This window comes from Carassius auratus, unplaced genomic scaffold, assembly GCF_003368295.1.
Source record: "Carassius auratus strain Wakin unplaced genomic scaffold, ASM336829v1 scaf_tig00003633, whole genome shotgun sequence".
Lineage (NCBI taxonomy): Eukaryota > Metazoa > Chordata > Actinopteri > Cypriniformes > Cyprinidae > Carassius > Carassius auratus.
This window is the reverse complement of record NW_020523535.1, coordinates 677,501-684,371: the sequence shown is the minus strand read 5'-3', so window position 1 is coordinate 684,371 and position 6,871 is coordinate 677,501. Positions and strand designations below refer to the sequence as shown.

The following is a 6,871-nucleotide window of genomic DNA, read 5'->3' as shown; positions in this document are numbered from 1 at the left end:
CGTTTTTTTATGATCTTGGAAAGTTTATAAATGTAAATATAGACCAGGCTTTTGTGACCTTGTTTTTTTGTGCCAGGGACATATTTATTGTTTCTTCCTCTACTAGGTGACAGTTTCATGATTGATCAAGGGCTCAGCATCAAAGAACTCAACACCAGTCTGTCAGTCACTCACATACTGTCATTTAAATTTACAGTGCAGCCTTATGTGGGAAGATTAACACCCTGGACGCTCTGCTCACAGGAACACAAGAAGGTTTCTCACGCCTGCAGCCAGCAGGTCTGAAGAGGAGCGCGATCAAAGAACAAGAACAAAAGTTTAAAGACTGTTGCAGGAAGGACACGTATGAGAGAACACTTGTCTGTTTAAGCTGTCACATTATTATGTTCAGTATCTGTATCTATGCAAACAATCTTGTGATATCAAGAAGACATTTTCTGAGCTGGCGGGTTCTGGCTGTTAAAGGTTTCAGGTTTTTTCTGAGGAAAACAATGCTGAATGCAAATAAAATCATTTTTTTGGGCCTATATGCAATTCCCATGTTTGGACAAATTTCAGTTTATGATTGTAGGGAAATTTAATTTTTAATTTTTGGTAAAACAACAGTGTTGTTTTTACATTATTATTATATACTATTATGGTATTTATTCATATTTTGAATTAAATTTTATGTTTATATTTTCTCTTTTTTGATTTTATGTTTTGTTTTGTTACGCTAATTTTGTTATGTGCTTTTGACATTTTTTTATTTCTAATTAGTTTTTATTCGAGTTTTAGTTTAATAATTTTAGTAATTCAACTGAAATTTCAGTTTTCGAATTTATTTTTGTTATAGTTGCAAAGGCCACATTTTTATTATTTGTTATCTATATTTCTATTTCTGTTATTTCTATTTTATTGTATTTTAGCTTTATTGTATTCCACAAAAATATTTGTATTGTTACAATTTTATTTGTATAACTATAGTTTTACTAATTTTTATTTTTTATATTTTAAAATGTAAAATGTGGGTTCACCCGTAATTAACAATTCTTCCATCATTTATTCACTCCTGTGTTGTTGCAAGCTTGTATGACTTCACTCCGAAGCACAAAAGAATATGTTTTAAATATCTTGCGAAAAATTTCCTGTTTGCATATAAATGGATGAAATGTTTTTGTCCATTTTAAGGACAAAACAGTCCGAGGAGTGAGTGAAATGATGACAGAATTAACCTTAACACACAGCTTTTGGTGTACATCTGCCGTGTGTTTACATCTCTTCCCCTCTATACATCAGGATAAACTTCACACACAATGGCAAAAGCCAGTGTCCAACACATCTGTCATCAGTCTAACACACCACAGAAACAATGGTGCAAGTCAGAGCGAGGCGCAGACAGGCTCCACAGCATTGTGCTGCGTTCAGCTCCTCGCTTCTGCCTCAGCAACTGTGTCTTACAGCTGAGTTTGACCTCAGCGCTCTTGAAGACAGACAGGACAACAAGTGAAAATCTTCAGAGGTTATGCGTCCAGTATAGACGAGTAAGATATAGAAGTGACTTTATTGGCACGTCTTTGCTAAGTCAGGCTTTGGTGTTGAACCCTGGTGGAGACCTCGCACCCTCTCCAGCCTCAAAGACTGTGACCTGCAGTTTTCACACCTCTCAAACCTGAAAGAAACTGAAAGACCCTTTGTTTGCAGACAAATGTCTCTATCCAAAGACTTTAACCCCCAACTCCCACTATGTGTTCTTTAATTGAAGGTTTTCCCCAGATCTCAGACTATAAAATCAACTGGACTAAGTCAGAAGTAATCCCCTTATCTACTAACAGTTATGAGATTAGAGAGAGGTGGCCATTTAAATGGGTGCTATCAGGCATGGTTTATTTAGGAATTAAACCTGTACCAGGACTGGAGAAAATTATAATGATTATTTTCAACCACTTATTCAGGGAGATCCAAAATTTTACTCTTTGTTAATAATATTTTTAATCTGTCATTATACAAGAACCCTGCCTTGTGCATGTTGTGTTGAATGCTGGAGGAGGTGTGTATATCATGGAAACAGATGCTATGGTTTCTGGATGTAGAGTCAATCTGAGACACTGGAGGTTAGATGCCTTCCTCATTTGATGAATGGATGGAGCTATATCAAACGCTGCTATGAAGGTGTGATCTAGAGCCTCAGGACGTTATGATTTGTTTATGAAAACATGGAGCCCCTTTATCGTCCTGACTGAGGAAGGATTATAAAAAGAGAGATGACTTCCTCTATAAGCGTTGCAGGCTTGATTGTGTAGCTTGTTTGTGGAGAGTGTCAGTTTCTTTATTCATCAGATCCTTGGCTCAGGACCACAGTGAGGAAGCTCCCAGGCTGAGGCCAGACACATGATGTCATCTGGAGGACATGAGACCTAGAATTAATCAAATAACATGCATCAGATAAATAAATAAATGAAAGACGACACAGTATGAAGCATTCATAAAAAAATAAAACAAATAAATAAATATATAAAAAGTCTGTAATTAGTATTTAGTTGGTATAAAAGTCTTTCAAATTAGTTGTGCAATGCTCACTTCTCCTGAATGCAGAAGCTTTATGTTTATATTATATATATATAGTTATATATAGTTACTTTCCACAGCATTATGCAAAATTTGAAGAAGAAGAAGAAGCTATACTATCATGCTTAAACCTCACAACCGAAGAAGAGTCAAAGTGTGTCGTAAACGTTTTCTGAATAGAACAAACCTGAGTAAACAGCGTCCTCTGGCGCTAAATAACAGTCATTACCTCAATGAGACTCTGATCCTCAGGACTGTCAAACACATGAAGCACTCTACACACGCATTCATTTACACGTAAAACACAATCGTAAAAAAAAGACAATGCCTCAACAGTAAAAAAAATAAATAAAACAATTAAATTAAATTAAAATTTACCCATTATATATCAAATAAGATAACATCGTTGAATTTCTTACACAGAAAAAAACATAAATAAATAAATAATAATAATAATACACTAAAACATCTGGACGGAAGAATAGTCTTAACAGTTAATTTGCTCTTTCTGGGCCTATCTAATTTAAATATTTATCATTACAATATTTCTATATACCTTACTTTTTAATGGAACCAATAATTAACCTGGTTATTAAATATTAAGTCTTGCTATAATTTCATACAGCCGCCATTACAAAGTGTAATACTTTATTAGCCTACTTGAATGAATTAATCAGTCTGTTTCATGAGGCAGTTCCCAAGAAAAGGAAGAGCTCGTTTATTTAGGCTTTTCCTTATTCACAGCCAAAGCAAACATGTGACATTCCAGAGCAGTTTCAGCATAACGGCTCAAATGATTTATGACATATTTGAGCTCATAGCTCACAGTCTACAGTGACGGAAATCAAACATGCCAGCTTATCAGACATTGAGCGAGATTTTCATCATGAGCACACATGTGCAGATCATGCTCCAGCAGAGGGCGCAGGTACATACTGCATCTCAGCTTCAGTCTCTGCATTGATTCTCCCTGAGAAATGACACAAACACACAGATCACACCACACACTACTGTCACATTCTCTGAGGAAACATCTTTGGGCTTTACAGGTACCTCTCTATCCCAGACAGCTGCTGTTGATGTTCCTCTCATCCTTTGGAGAAACTGGAATAATTTTTTCTTCTGGCACCATGGGAACTCATGCATTCATAATCTAAACACAAACATGATCTAAGTCATTGACACTTAGGCTACACACAGTGGGTTTAGAAAAGAATAAGTTGCACTGAGTAGATACAGCAGGATAAAACAAAAACTGTTTCTGTCAGGCTGCAGAGCAACAAAATGTGATTGTTTTAAAGGGAGGTGATTATTTTCTAACATGAAAACTCAGTACTCACTGGCCACTTTAACTAATACTGGTGTTCACTGATGTAGACCGAGGTAAATACAAAATTATGCGACTGGAACTTATTTAGGAATATTCTGGGTTTAAGACAAGTTAAGTTGATACTACAGTACAAAATACTTCGGTCTTCCCTTGAAGTCAACAACTCGAGGGTAAAATTATGACAGAATTTTCACTTTCATCTCTTTATGTCTGAAGTGAATGTAATATGTTCTGAACTGACACTTAACTGTTATTAAATGAAAACATGTAACAGTTCAATTTTATATTAAATGCAGTTAGTTGAACCTTTTTGACCCACTTAAGTAGGCCACTTACATTTTTTTATGCAATGATATATAAGTGTATTGACAAGCATTTATGGTCAAGCAAAATATACTTTAATGTCACTTCGGTTAAAACTTGCATATCTTGTATATAGATATAATCACACATTTTTAATGATGAAGCTGCAATTTAGTACATTTAGAATTCATTAGCTTTAAATGTAATATTTAATAACAATACAGTCCAAACTATAATCAAGTGCTTCAGTAAAGCATCAAAACAAGTGCACTTTAAAGCACAACCGAATATTATTAAAACATAATGATTTAAAATATACATTTAATTTGAAAGAATCTGTCATGAAAGTAACTCTCTTTAAGTACACTTAAGTGGCCTTTTATTTAATTTATAATTATATTATCTGCAAGTACAGTTTACAAGTACATATTCAAGTGCAATCAAGTGTACTTTTCTCAAGGTTCGTCTCTTCTTTTTTATTTAAAAGGCAGAAATCGGGCTTAGAGTAAGCCACATAAAATGATGTAAAAACCCAAGACACAAACAATATGCATGTTGATATGATTGTAGTGTGAAAAAATAAAATAAAATCTTAAAAGGTATATCCATATAACTTGCTATGACAATTGCATCTGAATCCTAAAGCCCAAATATTGTGAAGAACAACTTAGCTCACATAATACAAGTTTTAATGGAACTACATGTTTCTATCAAATTATAAGCTTTACATTTCTGCTTATAAAGAAAACAAGAGACAAATCCAAATGAGTTTTTGTGTTCATCAATCCTTTAAGCGTTCAGACATGATCATAAAGTGTTGCAGATGTTAAAAGATCAGAAATTGGAAGGCGTGTGAACTTGGAAGAACCATGCGCTGCTTCCCACATCTGAGAAACAACTGATGTGCTGAGATTTTAGCAGGCACAAATATTAAAATAAGCTCGGTTTACAATAGCATTGTACTAAGACCAGCCCAGCATCAATTTGTTCGTTTATCATACTACGGCAGATTAAAACTGAGAACTAAGAAACACAGCCGAGTCCATTAAATCCAATGCTTTCGTTCTGTGAAATGCGAGCAGTAGATTCAGTACTTGGCCAGAGCAACTGTTTTTAATTTTGGGTAGATTTTAAGTGGGTTGTTGTACAAATCATGCTTTTTCTCATGCTGCTTTCACAAACATGTCATCAGTGTGTTGCAATCGTATGCATATGTGCAGGATCGCGGTCCTGTAGTGTTTTTGGGTCGAGGCGGAGCAGGACGCTGCCAGTATATGGTAAACGAAAATACCTGAGGATGTTTCCAGGGCTTTTTTGAATGCATTCTGTGAAGGGTTCCCTAAACCACTGGCCATTTGTCCATGCAGTTTGTGCATTTCAGTACAAAAACCTGCAATCCAGATTCTAGTAATTCTTTTTAGTGCAAACACTGCACTTTCCTATGCAAATATGGGTTAATTATATAGATTCATCAAGTGCTATTTGCCAAAATCAATGTTTTGGTTTAACTAAATAGAATTTTATTTGCAAATGTATATTTTCTGTAGATCATCAGATGAAGTGTCAGTTGGGCTTAAATCAAAACTCACAGTGTAGTCAAGTGGACCGCATTTTAAAGAACTGATTCAGTAAAGAAATTGTTGTATGGTAAAGTACGCCATACTGCGTTAATCTGCTGAATCCAGATAAGAAGATGGAAAATTATTTTTCAGTAGTGTGCCATTAATTAAAGATTAAAGAGCCCAGTGTTTAAAATATTATATACGTTCTGCCAACAACTGCAACTGACGTTCTTTCTTCTGTATTTCTACACAGAATATCTATATTCCTAAAAAGAGGTTCTGATTTCTGAGGTCCATGACAGTCGACACGTCCACTTAAAATAGCTTTCGAAAGGAAGGAGATAAAAAACAGCAACAGCAACAAAAACCAAAACAAGAAACCACCAGAAAACGGAAACCAGAGCAAGCCCAGCCTCGATCACAAACCACAGAGCAGAGTAATGAGTTGACTTTCCCAAACCTCTGGATGTCTGAAGGCAGGAGGCCCAACCACAGCACACTGGGGACAGACAGACTGTGAGCCTCGAAGGCCACTGCCTGAGGACAGATGACAGCTAGAGTTCATAAAGCTGGACATTAAACCAGCCTACAGGATTCACTAAAGCAGCTGAGCACTGGACAATTCAAAGTATAGCAAATTATATACTGTGTGACAGAACGTGAGAAATGCTAGTCACCACATTCATGCTTTTATGTGCTGAATACAGGCAAAAAATAATGTTCAATAAAAATATGTAAACATCTTTAAATCAGGATATGCTGTTAAATTGAGATGCAAAGCTGTGTAAAATAATTATTGTTTTAAATTACGTTAAGTTTAGTTCTTTCATGTTTAGAATAGAAATCTCTGTAAATTTTGTAAAAAAAAAAAAAAAAAAAAAAAAAAAAAAAAAAAAATATATATATATATATATATATATATATATATATATTAATATTAAATTATATTAAATTGAGTCAATCTTTTAAACTTTTTAGGCATCAAAAAACCCTGAAAAATATAATAAACAAAAAATATTGTAAGGAAATATAATGGTTTCACAAAAATATTTTGTAGTCCCATACTCTGCAGATGTGTGTCACACACACATGTAGAAACGCTTGACTTTTTCCACAGGGTAAATTTGAA

General features: G+C 34.7%; 1 long non-coding RNA gene across 1 annotated transcript in view; it reads right to left on the bottom strand.

Moving 5' to 3' along the window:
• Positions 1-2,720: 2,720 nt before the first annotated feature.
• Positions 2,721-6,871, bottom strand: part of LOC113070273 (uncharacterized) — a 4,530-nt gene continuing 379 nt past the window's right edge. Inside the window, exons 2-3 of the long non-coding RNA XR_003279895.1 lie at positions 3,601-3,700; positions 2,721-3,517 (exon numbers count right to left, since the gene is read on the bottom strand). This is a non-coding gene — a long non-coding RNA (uncharacterized LOC113070273). The remainder of the gene's footprint in view (positions 3,518-3,600; positions 3,701-6,871) is intronic.